Source organism: Metopolophium dirhodum, chromosome 1 (assembly GCF_019925205.1).
Source record: "Metopolophium dirhodum isolate CAU chromosome 1, ASM1992520v1, whole genome shotgun sequence".
NCBI classification, from domain to species: domain Eukaryota; kingdom Metazoa; phylum Arthropoda; class Insecta; order Hemiptera; family Aphididae; genus Metopolophium; species Metopolophium dirhodum.
This window is the reverse complement of record NC_083560.1, coordinates 101,750,682-101,771,114: the sequence shown is the minus strand read 5'-3', so window position 1 is coordinate 101,771,114 and position 20,433 is coordinate 101,750,682. Positions and strand designations below refer to the sequence as shown.

The 20,433-nt window shown below is 26.9% G+C and overlaps 1 long non-coding RNA gene across 1 annotated transcript; it reads left to right on the top strand.

Annotated features, from left to right (window-relative positions):
- Positions 1-394: 394 nt before the first annotated feature.
- Positions 395-18,763, top strand: LOC132934810 (uncharacterized). Its single transcript, XR_009663085.1, has 4 exons — positions 395-766; positions 858-1,014; positions 3,920-4,030; positions 17,135-18,763. It is a non-coding gene; the product is annotated as an uncharacterized LOC132934810 (long non-coding RNA).
- The last annotated feature ends 1,670 nt before the right edge of the window (positions 18,764-20,433 follow it).

Sequence of the window (20,433 nt, the reverse complement as noted above, 5' to 3'; positions counted from 1 at the left end):
CAATAACTTCAAAACTAAATTTGTCCGGGCTTTTTTTTTTACATTCTTAGAAAGTACCATAAAACACACAATTTGGGAAAAAAAAAAAATTTGAAAATCGATAGGTTGCTAAACTAGAATCGTTCCGTTTTCCTATCTCCGCACCTATAAGTTTATTTGTGAATTTTAATAAATAAATGTAATTTAACGTAATTACGAGCGTCGAGCACCCCACCATCATCCGGTCGTCATCGCGATAGCCGACGTTTGTTTTGTTATTTTTTCTCTACTCTTATGTCTGTATCCAAACACACAAATAACCACCAACACGTTTTTCTTTCGTCTTTTTATTATTGTTTTCTCGTACGGCACCATCTATTTTGTCATGGCTGGACGTACATTCGTTCGAAGAGCGAAACGTTGCAAAGTATTATAATATTCTTTATCAATTATAAAAAAAATATTTCAAATCATCTTATCAATAAATTATCAACACACAAAATGATAGTGAACACCGAACCTGCATGATACAAGAAATATAATATCAAAAAATACATTATTGAGATTTGACAATTTATATAAGTTAAAACATCGATGACGAGTAGGTAGGTAATGAATGACGTGTTTCTTTGTTTTTTAAGCCTCCATAGTTCAGGCTTCAATAAACATATTTTTAAGCAATGTTTGCTAATCAAATAGTAGTTAAAACAGTAAAAATGTATAACTTAAATATTTTAATTTTAAACAAATATGATACTGTACTGTATTGCCGAATCTATATATTATGGTAAGATACAATATATATTATGTCTTATAGTGTTTTTTATTAATACATATATATTATACTTAACATAATTATACTGATTATTCTGTTTAAGGTGCCAGTATAGCATGCGACACAAAATTAGCTAAATTGATAACATATAAAAAAACACTAACTGTTTACCTATATCAAGTAAAAAACATTTGGATTCAAAATACAATATAAAATATAAACATACATGATTTAAAAGGATCTAGATGTCACTGTTAAAGGTTAATTATTATAAATGCATGAATAGTTATGAATTATAAGTTATATTAAGGGTTTTCAAATTTTCCGCAATTCTATAAAATTTGAAAATTAAATTTTGTATTTTAGTTGCCACCTCAATTATATTATAATTACTTTTCTACTATTCTATTACCCAATACCTATTTAGGGGGGATTGATAGAATGTATTATATCGAGAAAAAAATGACTTCACGGTTATAACTCTCAGACTTTGTAGAATTGTCGGATTTTGATGACTATTTTTCATCTGAAAGAAGAAGACTTGCTACAGCCCGCATCGATCTCTTATTTTGTATTAAATTACAAGTAATTGTATTAAAATATTTGTAAAAAATGCTTTATATCTTATATTTTTTTAGACATATTATAAAGTTTGAAAATAAAATATTGAAAAACAGAGATCGATGCGGGCTGTAGAATATCTCCCTCTAGCAATTATGAAATTTGGTTGATTCCACAAGGCGGTATCTTTATTCCCTCAGAGTGTATTTTTGAGGACAAAATGATATCGGCACCAGGCGTCTTAAGTAAATTAAAAACATTATAATTTCACATTAGATTTTAAAAATCTACAAACAATTGTCAAAACATTTTACTCAACACAAAAATTTTTTTTTTTAAATAAAGTTTTAGTATTTTTCTTAAATTACTTATAATTAGCATTTTAGTAAATTATCTTAGATTGTTGAGAAATGAGGACTTAAACAAAGTATTGTCATTCTTAATTTGTTAGTTTGATGGCAGATAAGATTTTAAAAAGCTATAACTCAAATGTTTTAATTTAAATACAATACTGTTCAATGATTGGTAGCTAAATCTATTAATTTGCTATACAAATAAATTATGAGATTATTATAGGAACATGATAGGTATTTGAATACCTAACTATATTAAATAATGTTAAGGGCGATCACTGGATGTCTTACCTACTCGCATGTGTCAATGTAATTTGCTTATTATACATCAAGCCATTGATTGAAAAATATATTCTCTTATTTTAAAAGCAAAACAAAAAACTAAAATATACAAATAATTGTTACAACCTATTACTCAATTAATCATATATAATTTTTTTTTGTAATTAATACCAATACTTTTACAATTACCTTATGATAGTATTTTAATTTATTTAAATTTTGTCGATAATAGTATGACAACCAAAAATAAGGTGTTCTATTAGAAGCATTATGCGTAATTTATTATTTTAAAAGTTGTTTAAACAGTAGAATTCTATAACATAACTTAATTTTAATTTTTTTCAGTTCTTTACTGCAATTACTGATTTTATAATACACAAATAAGAGCTATCTTATTGTTTATATTGTAAGCTAGTAAGTTACTAATTGCTGTCAGCTGCTAGGTTTGTTATATCTGTTTGCATTAAGTGCAATGTAAACAGATACAGCCAACCTAGCAGCCAAGGCTGGGCATTAACGAGTCAAAAAGTTAATATAGTAGTATACCTACAGTACATACAATACAATTTGTGTGCTTAGTTAAACATTTAATAATTTATATGGGATACTCATAGTAGTATACCTAGTGCTCATAGTAGTTAACTTACGTATATCAACACTATATATTATAATTTATAATATATATGTGAAGCAGTCAAGGCTAGGCATTAACTAGTTACTTTTGGCTTTTCATTAACTTAACTGTTAACTTACTAAATTTCTTTCTTTATTAACGTGAAATTAACAAGTTAATTTTTCATTTTAAGAAGTAAGTTAAGTTAATTTATTTTGTTTTTAATTTTATAATATATCATTATTTCAGTCAATTTTGTTTTCATGTCAAAAAATATGTATCGGAAATTGTTTAAAGTTAAAAATGTATATCATTCGAATCTATATAACTTTTATGGAAATACTGTATGAAGTATTAACACTATATCCTTTAATTAAGTTTTGGGTTGGAAAAAAATTAAGTACCCTAGCATTTTATAAACAAATTAACTTTTTTTTAACTTAATAAAAAGTAAATAAAAAGTGTGTATTAACTTTTAACTTAACTGAGTTTACCTATAGTTAAATTAATTTTTTGTTATTGGTGCATATTAATTTGACTGAGTTAAAAAAAATCATAAACTCGCCCAGCCTCGCTACTAGCTGACAACAATTAGTAGCTTCCAAAATTAACAATAGGACGGTCGTTTTAAATATAATGCTGCGATGCTAAAAAAATTATTATATAATCCATTATAATTTAAGAATCTGTTTATTTTACGGTGTCAATATAAAATACAACACAACCTTGTACTGTAATAAGCTTCCAAACCAATAAAAACAATTGATTAAAAATTCTAAAAAAAAATGTTGGATTCAAATACCAAAGTATACTGAAGCATGTAATATACTAGTAATTGAACAAATTGTCTTCATTAAATGTTTATGTAAGTAATTCATGATGTGTAATGTGTTAGAAAATGATTTATTGTGTGTAGTTGGTATTTAATAAAATATTTTATCTGGTCGATTTTAATCAACTACGTACTAATGAGGAATACGATTACTTTTCTACTTTTTGTTATATTTTTATTTTTGAAATATAATATTCAATTTATTCAAATTACTTATAATAGTTTTTTTAAAATAAATATGTTTTTGGGCTGGATACACGATAAAATGTTAATAAATGATTTTAAAATATACCAGTGGTAGGTAATGTAGCATTAATTTGAACTGTATACCTAATATATTTTTAGACTACAAAATAAATTCCAAATTCAGGTCAATGTATTGAGACAGATATTAAATAATTGCATGATGATCAGTCTCTAAAGAGTCTTAACGTACTAAGATTTTCCTTATTAGTCTCAATTTAGTTTAAGTATAGTATTTAATTTAATAGTTATGTATATTTTTCAATTTTTGTTTATTTTAGGAAGTGCAGTTCTTAGCCCTAATACTAAACTCAATAAATGTGTTGTAATGGACATTAATGTTATGGAATACCTATAAATACCAACATGTTCCTACACATCTCAAATAAAAAGTAAGCAGTTAATATATTTTGTTAAAAAATAACAATCGTAAAATCAACCTACCGTACCAACCTTACTCCTACCACAGTTCATAACCCCTACAACAGCTAATGGCCCTAGTTGCCGAGCTTTAGTTCAATAATAATAAAAAAAAAAAATTATTTTAAATATAGTCTTGCATTGAACAAATTATTCAATTGAGTAGATGAGATATATGGGGATTTGTAGTTGTATAATTCAGGTAAATAATCATCCCTGCGACCTGAAGTTATACAGCTTTATAAAAAATAAAATTTCAAAATACTCATTAATATGGTTAATGCCCTTTTAATTTCCACCACACCATAAAGTCAAATGCTCCTCTGATTTTAAACAATTTTATCTTTGAGGCATTAATAAAGGAAAAATGTGATAGCAATATTATTAGGTACTTATATATTTTATTTAATCTATTTACAGTTGAATTATGATAAGTCTCATAAACATTCAAAACAGAATAATAGTCAAATTTTATTTCTTTTAACTTTTTATTTAAATTTTAAATAATCTCTAATAAACAAATTGATTATAGGTAGGTAGTTGTATTGCTTAATTAAATGTATACAAATACACTACTTTGAAATCATTTTAATTTTAAATGTTTATGGATTATTTATTGATATAAAGATGATCATAATAAATTATAAATTAGTTGAAATATATGTTTAAACATGGATGTATAATAAAATCCGCACAGTCATTCTGTTAATACCGTTATTTAATTTTTACCTTTGATAAATATACACTAGGTGATTATTTTATTATGAACCAATTGTTGGCGCATAAAAAGTTCTAAAGTTGAGATGAGCGGTGTATTGGACCAAAATGTTGTGGGGTAACCTCGTGTGCTCTTCAAAACTTAAAATACTTGTAACTAATAACTTATTATAATCTACTCGTCCTAAATTCTATTTTGTGTATCATGGGATGGGCAGTATCTAAGATACGTATCTTGTATCTTGTATCTCGATACAATTATATGAAGTATCAAGTATCTTGTAACGAGATACATTTTTAGACTATGTATCGAGTATTTCACAAAATAATTTTGTTAAAAAATACTCGATACTTTAAAAAATTAATTTTTTATTAATTTTTACTGGCCTATTTACCAACCGTGACTGTTTGACTATGTTTTAATATAATACTATAATATGTGTAAAATAATATGCACTGTGAATTTAAATTTATAAATCCATAATTTAATTGCAGTGCAACTTGCACGAAATTATTTTTCAACCTATTAGTCATATTAAGTTATATCTGTGTACTGGGACGCATCACACATACACGTTGAATGGGACTTTACGTCTTTAAAAATATGATATGATACCTATCTATAATTTATTTTTATCATTATTTATTTATTTAATTTAACGATTGACTTATTATAATATATTTATACTAATATTTGGAATTTTAAATTTAAATGCATTTGTCTAGATTCATAACCTATCTAATTGTGTATAAATAAAATTTAAAAAAAATCCTATGCGTCATAGGCTTTGACTAATTTTTTCTAATGTATCGCGTATCAAGTATCTAAATACTTAAAATGTAGGTATCGAGTATCTAGTACCTACCTCGATACTCCAAATCCAAGTATCTAGTATCTAGTATCGATTTTTGAGTATCTTGCCCATCCCTGCGTGTTTTCAAATACTTCTGCTTTGGAATATGAAAATAAAACTGTATGTTGTCATAGTTAAAAATTATTCTTTTTTCAAAAACATTTATATTTTTTAAAATAATGAGTGTTAAATGATAAAAGAATTACCCGGTATAATATTTAATTGTGTATGTTTTGTTAAAAGTTTATTTATTCTTGTTCTTAACGTCATGTTTATGACATTTTTTTATAATAGGATATTTTTTATAATTTTTATAATACATTGTGTAATTTTTATTAAAATCGGTTTTTCAATGAATATTTTTACATTTCTAAATATATTTTTTGTTGTGATTTCATTTGATGCAAAAAGGTGCAGTTTATTTAATTTCAATTTTATGCCAGAGACAGAATGACAGGAACAATTACATATTTTTAAATTTTGTTTCTATCGTGGTTTTCACATTTTTATTACCTATTTAACGATAAGATTTTTATTTTTAAATTGTAAAATAAAATTACTTAAAACATGATTTAAGTGGCCTGTATCTTATTTCTAAGCAAATCACTCATGAGTCAACTACATTATGACATTTACATAGTACCTTTATATAGTACCTTTTACAACTAGGTTCCTATTGCACTATGGTTCTATTATAGCCTTACTTTATATGGTAGAACATTAAAAGTAGAAAAATGGACACTTTATAATATTATATAGGTATATAAAGTATATAATATAAATTAGTCTGAAGTCATAAACTCATAACCAATTATATTAAACGTGTTATAATTTGGTATATCTAAGTAGGTAACGTAGGTCTTAGATTCTACATAGGAGGGAATGGTATCTTACTAGGTACCTAACAGTTATAATTGTATCAATATAATATAAATACTCGTATATTTCCCAAGCGTGGTATTGAAAGTAATCATTTTTTTTTTTGTTGAATTAATTAAATTAATTTTAAATTTAAATTTAATAATAATATATTACAACTTATTGTAAAAATAATGTTTAAATCACATCATCCTTTATAAGTTAGGTATAACATAATATATTATATAGAATGTAACAGCAAAACCTGACAAATGAAATAACTTTTGTTCTAATCAATAATTTAACATTTTTTTTATATATATAAGAATTTTGGGTTACAAGTAGGTATCTACTATAGAGTAGTATCTAGAACATGACATTTTTTTTTTATATAAACTGACAATTTTAAATTAGAAATATTCAAAATTACCAATTTATTTGTAAATCTAATTTTTAGATAACGTGACTGTTTACTTTGGAATTTTGGTCTACTAAATGAACATTAAACAGTCTACAGTCAATATGAGTCAAATACTAGACTGTCATTCAGACGATGTTTTACGAACCCCACGCCGCCGCCTCCGTGAATGATACACGTCGCGCGTAATGCGCTGCGGCGGCGACCAACCAAATTTTTGAAAAAGCTCTTCGTCATGCACAATAAATTAGAGCTTATCCTGATTCAGATTATTATATTTTGTTTATTTCTGTACGTTTAGCTCGTTCTCGAGAAATAGAGTGGACAAACATACATAGGGCCGGCTCAGGCGAAAATAGTGAACTAGTCAAAACCAAATTTTGCCGCCCCTAACAATATTATATTATCAGTATTTTGAAAATGCCGCCCTCTTTTAAAGTTACAACACAACATTTTTTTTTTAATTTTAAGTTTACTGATGTTTTATTGTGGTAGAAATAATAAAAATATTTTTGTAAAAATCCGAAGTCAAAAAAATTATTATTTATCCAGATAAGTCAGAGCGGACAAGTGAGCGACCGCCCATGTTTTACGTGTAAAAGTAGTTTGATTTACATAATAATTTTAATAACTTACGATAGTATTTCAGAATTTTGTTTTTCATAATCCTAAGTATATTTATGTGCTTAACACGATGGTGTGATTTAAAATTCAATATATCTTGTATATCCCTGCAACAAAAACACTCCGATAAACACCATGTGAGAAAAAAAATGGCTTCAAAATTTGTATTATAATTTTATAGCTAAGTCTTTGAACTATAGATATCATTTATGTTAAAATAGTCTGCTAAATAATTTAATTTAGCTTGGTGACTTTAAAAGACTTGGTTATAGTAATATACACTGTACATTTTTCAATGATAGTATACCTACCTATAGCGAGTATATGTACTCATTATGCAATAGTATTTTGAAATTTTTAACTTACGTCACCAAGCTAAGTTCAATATTATTCAGCAGATTATTTTAACATAAATTATATCTATAGTTCAAAGACTTAGCTATAAATATCACAACTTTTAAAGCCGATTTTGTATACCTACTTATCGTTTTTTTTTACACGGAGTTTGGCAGAGTGTTTTTATTGGAATATCACATATTTTTTGTTGATACCTTATTATTTGTATAAATCATTGTTACGCGACTAGAAATTAGTAATAACGTGCTTTAATTTTAATAATATGATATCGTGATTGAGAGTGAATGTTGCCGTAGTATGATCAGTAGTGGGAAGGATAAGCGGTGGATCGGGGGGACAATATTATATTTTATGATATTTACGTTGCATACCTATAGGTACAAAAAATCGGACTTAAAAGTACTTGAACATTTTTGGTTGTTACTTTTAAGCCATCCAGGCAATCTGCTTGCGAGTTCCTATCTGCACAATATTTCTGATCGATTAATATCTTATATTATTATATTTATTTTAATTTTGTATCTATTTAATCGCCAAAAAGCATATATTTTTTACCAAAACAATTATATAAAGATTGTACCTAAACATCAATACATTATTTTATTAATATTAACTTAAATAAATTTAACACAAAATAATTATATCTCATGATTGTTAATACCTGGATTAATACTGTTGAGCTCGTACCTTCTTAATTTCAGCACTCAAATGTTGATAACGTTTTAGAACGGTCCTTTTATGTGAAAAGATTACACCACTTAAGGAAAAGATGATTTTATTAAAGAAAGATTTCGGAAAGTTAACGTCTGTTAACTTCGACGTTCGGTTTTATATGATGTTCTGTCTAATTTATTGATGATAGTCAACACAGTATTGCTCTACTCGTCTAGCGGGGGGCACGGGTCGGTGACCCGGTGACGGGTTCTGTCTGTGTATATACCAGAAGGGTTGTGTCAGCACATTCCCGTCCTCGCTGGGCGATTAGTTCATGGAGTTATTGCGCATAAATGTATAATTATATATTATAATAAATAACGCTTAATATATAGCCATATAGGTGTACTATACATTATAGATATTATAGCATTACATTACTATAGTAATGGTATTACATGATTAGCAGTGGTTCCTAACAATACCTACCATGTTTAAGATTGGACTCTAGAATTATAGTTACGAATTTATGATATAGATATATTATAGATAATTGACCTACTGAAAAATATTGGAATTTTAAAATCATGTACAATTTATTATGCGCTAATATTCCTTTTAAAAAGTCAATGCTAACTTCCAAGTCATTTTTATAACTTTTATACGCTTTTAAAATTATATCTGATTATACTTTATATTAGGTTTTGTTGTGACTTCCTGCCGGGTTGGGTTAAGGGTTCAAGGCAGACCTTTTTCTCGTCGCTGGTCCCGAGGTTACTCATCGAAATTTGTATATAATTATATCTAATCTACAGTCCACTTTCCTATATTATGTTTTAAGCACTGCGTGTTTTTGGTTATAGTGTAATCTATTTTATATGAATAACTTCTATCGTGGTATATCCCTATTAACTTACGAAATTATTAAGAATTATCTTAACATTTTTTGATAATCGCACGTAGCGACCGTTATAATTGTATACATAACACTCAAAACAATTTAACCATATAAAATGGTTGGTATAAAAATATTGAAGAGTAACTAACTATAATCAATTTTAAAATATTTGTAACTATAAACATAGGTCATATAGTAATGTCAAATTGTCAACCATCAGAGTTACTGTATTTTTTCATTTTTCAAAATAAACAAAAAAAAAAGGTGGGTAAATGGAAGTCGCTCTACTGTACAGTAGGTTACAAGTGGGTCACTGTAATGTATGGTATTAAATTTGAATTCAATGATATAATATCATTGTATTTGTATAAGAAAAACGATTCTGAGCGAAAACGGTCAGGCAGCCTATGATATTACCAAGTACATTTGATGATATTATTGTGAATAAAGTAATTTATATATTGACTTATTTACGTGGAATCTTGTTTTAAATTTTCAATCCTTAGCTACAAAAATTGAAAATTTTATAAATTTTTAACTACAAAATAGTTATTAAATTTTAAATTTGATACATTTTGTCAAAATTTGAACTTTAAATGCTTATAAAAAAAAATTGTGCTTATGTATTTTTAATATTTTTCAACTGCTATTGTAACATTATATCAGGAGCCTTGCATTAAATTTTCACGCTTTTTTACCAAACTAATAAAATTGTATTGATATTTATAGAAAAAAAACTAAAAAAATTGAAAACTGACAATGTCCGTAAACAGCTCAAAAAGAGTCAAATTATTTTCAAAATTTTATCGTGTATAGAAAATGCTAATATAAACATTCAGTAAAATTTCCAAGTATCTATAGTAATTTGTTTTTTAATTAAAACAAAATAAGAAAATCGTTACACGAGAAATCGAGTGAATATCAAATGTTGTAAAAATATGAATTTCAAACGCTCATAAATATTTAATTTAATTTTCGTGTAGACATTTTTTTTTTTGATAAAGGTAGACAAACTTATGGATAATCTTGTATTACATTTTCAAATCTTAGATTTAAAAATAAAAATTTTTATGAGTTCTCAACTAATTTTCGTGATTTTTTCGTATTTTGTCAAAATTTGAACTTTAAATGCTTATAAAAAAAAATTGTGCTTATGTATTTTTAATATTTTTCAACTGCTATTGTAACATTATATCAGGAGCCTTGCATTAAATTTTCACGCTTTTTTACCAAACTAATAAAATTGTATTGATATTTATAGAAAAAAACTAAAAAAATTGAAAACTGACAATGTCCGTAAACAGCTCAAAAAGAGTCAAATTATTTTCAAAATTTTATCGTGTATAGAAAATGCTAATATAAACATTCAGTAAAATTTTCAAGTATCTATAGTAATTTGTTTTTTAATTAAAACAAAATAAGAAAATCGTTACACGAGAAATCGAGTGAATATCAAATGTTGTAAAAATATGAATTTCAAACGCTCATAAATATTTAATTTAATTTTCGTGTAGACATTTTTTTTTTGATAAAGGTAGACAAACTTATGGATAATCTTGTATTACATTTTCAAATATTAGATTTAAAAATAAAACTTTTTATGAGTTCTCAACTAATTTTCGTAATTTTTTCGTATTTTGTCAAAATTTGAACTTTAAATGCTTATAAAAAAAAATTGTGCTTATGTATTTTTAATATTTTTCAACTGCTATTGTAACATTATATCAGGAGCCTTGCATTAAATTTTCACGCTTTTTTACCAAACTAATAAAATTGTATTGATATTTATAGAAATAAAACTAAAAAAATTGAAAACTGACAATGTCCGTAAACAGCTCAAAAAGAGTCAAATTTTTTTCAAAATGTTATCTTGTATAGAAAATGCTAATATAAACATTTAGTGAAATTTTCAAGTATCTATAGTAATTTGTTTTTTAATTAAAACAAAATAACAAGATATCGAGTGAATATCAAATTTTGTAAAAATAAGAATTTCAAACGCTCATAAAAATTTAATTTAATTTTCGTGTAGACATTTTTTTTTTCGATAAAGGTAGACAAACTTATGGATAATCTTGTATTACATTTTCAAATCTTAGATTTAAAAATAAAAATTTTTATGAGTTCTCAACTAATTTTCGTGATTTTTTCGTATTTTGTCAATATTTGAACTTTAAATGCTTATAAATAAAAACTGTGACTAAGGATTTTTAATATTTTCCAAACGTCATTGTAACTATATAGTAGGAGCCTTGTATTAAAATGTCAAGCTTTTTAACCCATCAAATAACATTTGATTGATATTTATAGAAAATGTCCTTGAATTGTACACTGTTTTAAATGATTAACAAAACGTTTAAAACAAATATTTTTAATTTATGTTTTAAACATAACAACCCTGTCAACCATATAATTTAGTACAAGTATTATAGTACATATTATACATGTATAGTTAAATTAAAAATCTTGTCATTTTTGAACTAAAAAAGTTTGCATAATTTTGAGATTTTGATGAGTTTTGTCTATATGAGATTTGAACATTAAATCCTTATAAAAAAAATAATGACTACATATTATATGATATATCTTAAATATTTTTAAGGGGGATGGTGGCTCTAAGCTATTGGATTTTTCATGCATTTAGACCTATATGAGCTGAAAAAAAAATAAATATACTAGGTATTCTAGTATTCCAATTTTAATTTTGAATACTAATTATTTGAATATTATGTTTGCCTCTTTTCTTTGTAGGGAAACTTTTAAATGTTTTATCTCATTGGCCCTTTAAAGTACCTATACCTAGTACCTACATATAGATATTCATTTTTATAAGTTATGTAGGTAATTTCTTTTGGAACTGCAGTACATAAACTTTCAAAAATATCGTAAATCTATCTCCTTTACCTATACCAAACATAAAAATTAGAACAGAAGTTAATGAATTCAATTTTTTTTTCAAAATTAAAATTAGACTAAAACTATGTTGATTTTTTGCCAGCTTATTAGCATAATTTATTGCCGCGTACTCACGTAAGTACAAAAATATTTTCGATGACATGTGCCGCTTTAGATGTGCGTACGTGTGTCGTGTTCTATAATATTATAATGTAGTCGCCTCGTCCACCCGCAACTGCAGTATGGGTAAGGAATCCACACTCACAAAAATAATCATTAATAATAATTTACGAGTTAATACGACTGACACAGTGGCCACGGGGGACGAGATGATATAGCTGTCTAAAGTTTGCCCCTTATACTATATAGCCACTATAAGAGTCGACGCGGCTCTAAACGATTGAATTTTTCATGCATTTAGACCTCTAAGCTGGTGAAAAATAAACATACTGATACTTCTAGTAGTTCAATTTTAATTTTTAATACTGATTTCAACTCGTTAGCCTCTTTTCTATGTTTTGTAGGAAAAACTTTTTAATTTTTTTGTCTTATTAGCACTTTAAAGACATTAAAGTGCAAGTTAATTTTGAGAAATTAAGTAAAGTAATTTGGAACCGTAATACGTAAACTATCCAAAACGTCCAAAATCTGTTTCCTACAAATCACAGAAAAGAGGCTGACGAATTCAAATATTTTTTCACAATATAAATTGGATCACTATAAGTATGTACATTTTTGCCAGCTTATTAACATTATTCACTGTCGTCTGCAGTGAACAAAAATATTTTTCGAGAGTGCTTTCGTTGACTTGTGCACGCGCACGCGTACGTGTGCTATGGAACATGGTCGTGGCCGTTCGCCCGCACACGATAAATATGAAATCTATTGTTATTGATACGAGTTCGAATATCTTCGAAATAATAATTTTATGTTTTACACATATAGAACCGCACTCACACTAATAATCAATTATGACTAACATAAAGATTACAGGCGATGAAGACAAGATTATAAATTGTCTAAATATTGTTTTAATAAGCCACGAAGAGGCGCCTTAACGTATAATAATTTTATTTTTATTAGCTTCTCACCATAAGTTATAGGTAATATAAATATCTTAATATAAACGAGGTCGTTACGATCGAAAAAAATCGTTCGGTGGTCCGGTATAAATCATATAATATCAGCTATTGAAGTAAAGTAGGATAAAATTATAAAAAGCCCCACAACAATTGGCGTAGTTGTCAAGATACATACAAACTTAGGTTTTTATTTTTTGGCGTTGGTATGATATTTAATATAGATTTATTTATAAGACCAACGTATAGACGTAGACCGCAGTTATTATCTTACGAAATACCTCCTCTCTCACGACACCCAAAATTATTGATTTATGATATTATTTATATTTATATATCATATTATAATATATATATATTTATTTATTAAGTATTAAACGGGCAAGGCCCTGTTACAATATACGACAACATTACAATCATTATGATAATGTATAACAAAAAATTGGGAATCATGAACTAAGAAGTATATATTTCTTCTTAGTTCATGATAGGAATATAAAATTAATAATGTTAATAATAGGTAATAATAGTACTAATCATAGACATATAAGTAAACATGTCTATGGAAATGTGATATGCATGAGCGTCACGGTTCTTTGCTTAGTTGTTAATATTTTTTAATATTTTTGTAGTGTGCAGTGCAACGACATATTATCTTGTTAGTATATTATAATGTGTTAATTTGTACGCCAAATAATTTATAAAGATATTAATTATTACCTAATTATTATTATTATTACGAGCTATGAGATATGACAAATTACACAATACATTATACGAGTAGACACTTGTAAATTTGTGGCAACTACATTTCGAAGCATATACCTATTAATCATTCAATTTTTTTTTGTTGTTATTTTTACTAATATAGCGTAACATTGGTATTAATGTACTAATAGTGTAACATTGGACGATTCCGATAACATCACGTTTATCTTTATTGTCACTCGTATATTGTTTAATGATTGTTTATATTAGATACAACTGATTTTGAAAAAGCAGCGATGATCTCTATTTCAATTGAATTTGGACCCGGTGCAACTTTACTGAATTTTCGGCAATTATTCATTATAAAATTTGAAAATTATGTTTTATGTTTTATTTGCCACCTCAATTGTAATACTTTTCACTAATCTACTGTCAAATACCAATTTAGGAGGGGGTACGGTATGTATTATAATATTATATTCTACAGCCCGCATTGAACTCCGGATTTTTTATTTATTTTAAATAATAATGTAAAATTGTTTTTAAAAAAAAATCTTAAAATTGTCTTTCTTAGACCTATTTTAAAAGTTTAAGATTAAAATATTGAACAACTTTACAACGGAGTTCAATGTGGGCTGTAGTCGTTTAGTCGTGATACCGATACGATTTCTTATTTTTTTTCCAGACGAATATGCAAACAAAATATGATTAATTAGATTAGACTATATGGATTTGTTTGTAACATTATCCTATTGTTTTAGATAATATATAATTACGAGTTTTCAATAAGCACAAAAATATAACCCCTTATTTATTTTTCTGTGTGTATGTTCTATATCAATGGGTTTGAAGCAATTATTTTGACAAATCCATATGCTTTTTCGCATTTATTATGGTCAATCGTCTCTTATTATTAAGTTTTGATATCCACTCCCATTTATTACAAGAAAGTCGTCTTGGAAGTTTTATGGTCTTAATTATCTGAGTCGTTAACTGTACTACACATACGTATAATATTATATATAAAGGAATTACACTTCAAATCAGCACCTATATTACCTATATATAATAATGATATCTTACGCCACTCGGTCAGCTGAATATAGATACTTTAGCCACATTATTGTGTTGTTTTTTATACACTTTTAATAAAATAATAATATGTATAATAATAAATAACAATTATGAGAGAAATCCAACCACAAAAAATTGACACTGAATAAGTGTCATATTTCATAATAATATGATTTGTCTCAAACACGGGTCAATGACACCTAAGTTATATGTACGTAACATATATAGTCACACGATAGCGACGGAAATGATAATATTATATTGAAATATATGCAACTATGAGTGTACGAGTGCAATAAAAGAATTAGTGCAGTTCAAGCATTATAAGTTATAACAATTTAACTAATTATTATACATAGTACCTAACTATATATTGTATATTTCCAAAATATGAAATTATAACTCATATTATTATAATATTAGTATATATACCTATAGCCTATAATCGCAATGCGTATACTCCATTGTATTCGGTGATAGCTATCAGCGTAATTTATTACGTGGGAGAATTTGTCAATTTCGTATGGGAAATTTATATACCCACCCATAAAACATTTATAATTACGCCACCGGTAGCTTTAGAGGATGTCAGCGCACTATTTGTTTTCTCTCTCTAGCCCACGCGCAACATAGACAAAATGCATGTGCGCAGAATCGTTTTTTCTATGTTTTTTAGTAATCTTAGAGTAAAATCACTCATCACAAAAGAGATAAAGAATAATATTTTTGAGGGAATGAAATATCGATTTTTCTAAATATTGTTTCAAAACAATTTAAACATAATTTAAATTTACAACATTTTTTGTTTATTTTGAAAGTCGAATACAAAGTCAAATAACAATAAAATATAAAACCGATATGTCATTCCCTCTAAAATATTATTCTCTATCTTTTTTGTAATGGGTGATTTTACAAAAACATAGAAAAAACGGTTCTGCGCAAAGACATTTTGTCTATGTTGCGCGTGGGTCAGAGAGAGAAAACAAACAGTGCGTTGACATCCTCCGAAATGGATTGTTTATATTGTATAATTGCATGTAAATTATATTACTGTACCAATTCGGAAACATTTTAAAACGATTTTTCTATTTATCATTATATTTTCACTCTGTTTGGTCCGTATTTTTATGGACCGGACCGGACCAGTGCATTTTAATTTAGGGTGACCGCTGACTATATTTAAAAAAATCAAATACAGGATAACAATACTATCATATTATTATATTTTAATAATTTAATAATTAATATTTTTAAATTAATAAGTATTTATTTTATTTTTTTGTTGTCCGATAAGATAACGCTTGTGCACGGCATATAGAGGTATAATTGAGCTATTGTTAATATTTATTTATTTCGAAATATGCTCACATTTGATAATGAGCTGGTCGCGCCGATCGGTAAATATACTATTATACGTACGGTTTACGTCGTCGACAACAATGTGATCCAATTACTAATGGTAAAAACAAAAATACAATTGAAAAGTATAGATTTTTATATTATTCTATTCAATAATGTCATTTCAAAAATTTCAAAAATTATAAATTAACAGTAAGGCAAAAAACGGGATTAATATAGGACAGACTTGAAATTACGGGACAAAAGGCGTCCTGAGATTAGTTTGTCAGGACAACAATACACAAAGCCGAAATAGAGGATAATCCTGTATAAAACAGGACGTATGGTCACCCTATTTTAATTATGATTTATGACCAAGACTGGACTGGATCTTTCTATATTTAAACGGTTGAAAAATACTGAGTTCGGGACGTTTTAAAACAATAGAATAGATACTATTTTTACACAAATATTATGTTGGCCGAATCATAATCATTTGAAAAACAAAATAAATTAAAATGAAATATATATCATTTTTGTTTATTAATTTTGAATATAAATTTTCACAATTTATTAGGTTGTTTTGAATTTTTATTTTTAAGGCAAAATGGCTGTTTCCCTGTTATTGTACAAAGTCCTCCCGGCCGACGAAAATTCTTCAACCAGCCCACGGTCTGGATTGCCAAACATGACTCGGATACTCAATGTATTTTGTCCGAGACCGCTGACCAGCTCCATCAAGTCTCAACCCGAGGAAGCATACCACACCGGCACCTCGTTTTCGACCGTTTTTTCATCGTATCCAATATATTTTGATGCCATCGTATAGTACAACCATAATTACCTGAACAACAACAATAAGTGCCCAGGCGGGCGTAGCAGCGACAAACGACAATCCATTGGATACAAATCAATTCACCTGTTGTCAAGTATACTCTCCCGTATACCTTCCCATTTTTTGCAACGCGGTCCGTTGTATTCAAACAAATATTAAAATATTTTTTCTTACAGAAAACTATACAAATGAATCATATTTTGCGCAATGCACGAGTATCCATTGGAGCCTAAACGCAAAAATACCATAATATTAGCTGTCATGTTAAAATATATCCAGATTTATCCTCATAATCCCCAAATTGTATTATATACAAATGTATTTGCCATGTTGCCCCCAATTATCATATTCCCATGACTGATATTTTATATTATTATTATCCCCCCCCCCCCACCAAAAAAAAAAACCTATTATATTATTTGTTGTTTTGATGCCATGTAAAATAAAACCACTTAATTACCTTTAAGAAAACTCTCTTTTTATTATTATTGGTGTCACCTATTCTCAGATATAATTAATATTATTAATTTCAAATAAAGTCACTACGCAGAAAAAAAATAAAGTACTTTGTCTTAAAAATTTCTTATGTAAATTGACCTGACAACTAAATTATGTTTCTTCAAAATTCAAACAATGTTAAAATTTTAGTAATAATATTATAATAACATTTTTTAAAGATTCATTAAAATTATGATAAAATTATTATGGTAAAAAAATTATGTTTCTATTCATAACATTATAAGCAAAATATAGCTTTCTAACATTTCCACTTAAACATTAATGTTTTAGATATTTTAATAATGTACTAATATTCAGAAAACATTTTCACAAGTACAAAGAAATATAAAAATCAAATATTATATTTAAACAATAAGTTGTAAGTTTAATTATAATATATCATTCTTGTTGATTAATTTTTAATATAAATGAACACAATTTAATTAGGTTGTTTTGAATTTTGAATTTATTTTTAATGCGAAACGTCGCATGTGTCAAGGCAGTTGTGTTATGTTTATAACATATTATGTTTTTTCGGAATATTATTGTACTTGATGTTCGTTATAATTGGCAGTTGCATCTGAACAAATTGTTTATAACTTTTATTTAATTTAAATGTTTAAATATATTATTTGTTGTAGTAAACAATATGGTATTATAATTTATATTTTATATTTATTTTACACAGATGACATTTAATTTATATTAGACATTATTTATGTTATACACAGATAAAATTAAATTTATAGTACCTACACATTTTAAATAAGTTACATTCCTCCATCAAGACTACAATATGCAATTGGAGTTAATTAAATTGGTAAATTTAGTACCATTATTGTGATTTTCTTTATTAGTAATTTTTAATTAAGGCACCCGGTGCTGGCTATTTATTAAGGAGCAAATTATTGGCAACCTAATTGACATATCGTTACGTAGTCGCACGATCTCGTGAGTGTGTACTGTGTGTTTGTGTATTAGTGTAGATGGTTACGCCCACGCACTCGATAGTACATGTCAGGAGGTGATAAAATATAGTTGACCGTTTAGGGTATTTCAGCGGACAATAACAACTTCACAGGAATATGCATAACTCGTGGACAACTGAATATTTTCAGATAATTAAATTCCATCTAGAACACAAAAACAAATTAATTAATTTCAATCAGAAAAGGGTTGATCTATTATTTATTTTTTCCTTAAAAAAATTAATACTATGTGAATAAAAACCATACAAGCAGCTTGGAAGGTTATATTCTTATGACAAAATACATATATAGTATCATAGTCTTATCTTAATATTATGCTAAATACCATGTTTTATTAAAACGTGATCAATTTAGATTTGTATTGTGTTTAACAGAAACTAATCATCATCTAATCCTCTCAAATTATTTGGATTTATATTTTAATTATACTTCTGCATAATAATTAATTAGAGTTAAAAAGTAAATTTGATTTTCAATTATATGAGTAATATTCTAGTAAAATAACGAGAGTATTATTTTAATTTAAGAGAGTTTTTTAATCAAAAATATAAATACATACAACACAACATCCTAAAATTCTAGAAAAAAATAAACATATTGACTTTCGAACATACCTAATTATTATGGATCAATATCGACATAATCGACATACCGTAGGTATCCGTCCAGTTACCGGCTTACCTACCACTCCACAACGGTTTGATACATTATTTAGGAAGGTCATAAATTTCGGAAAATGTACAGTCGAAAGTATAAATTCCGGAACGTATATTATGTCCGGAATATAAAAAAACGTATAATTCTGGAATATTTTAATTCTGAAACGTCTTCATCCGTTCCGATAAACCTGGAATGTACTTGTCCAGACCGTATTGTATGACCGGAATCTAAAAAAACATAACACTGTATTTGTCCGGAATGTATGTATTTCCGGATTTTTTATTCACGTATAATCCCGGAAATTATTTATCCGGACCGTATATCCCGGAAACTAAAAATCTATGACGGATCGATAATATGGAATTTCAAAAAAATTAAGAGGATTTCGACTTTACCACCCAGCACTTTTTGGGATCCAACTCTAAAATTTAGTAGATTGGTGTATTTCGGTGGTGGATGTTTGTCTATCATCCCTTCGGGCAACGGACAGGATAGTGTAATTTTAGTATTTTACTGTATTCGATTTGAATGCAATGATTGCATTCAATAAAAAACGATTCTGAGCGGACGAGGGAATTTTTTTTATTTAATTTTATTCGTTTCTACGGTGATAAACAAAGCGTTTTAAGAACAGCTTAAGAACGATTTATATAAATAGGTAAATTATATAATTATAGTTATAATTTATAATTAAGAAATATCATAAAAATGAAAAAAATATAAAAGAAAAGAAAAAGCTCATAAGTCGCTCAAATATTTTGAAAATTTTACCATGTCTAGGTATGGACAATATAACTAAACAACCCAAATTTCAAGTTTTTACGAATGTTTTTAACCGAATTACAACAAAAAAACTCCCAAAATTAAAATGTCTATAAATAGCTCAAAAGGGCTAAAATTTTCCGAACTTTAAACCGTA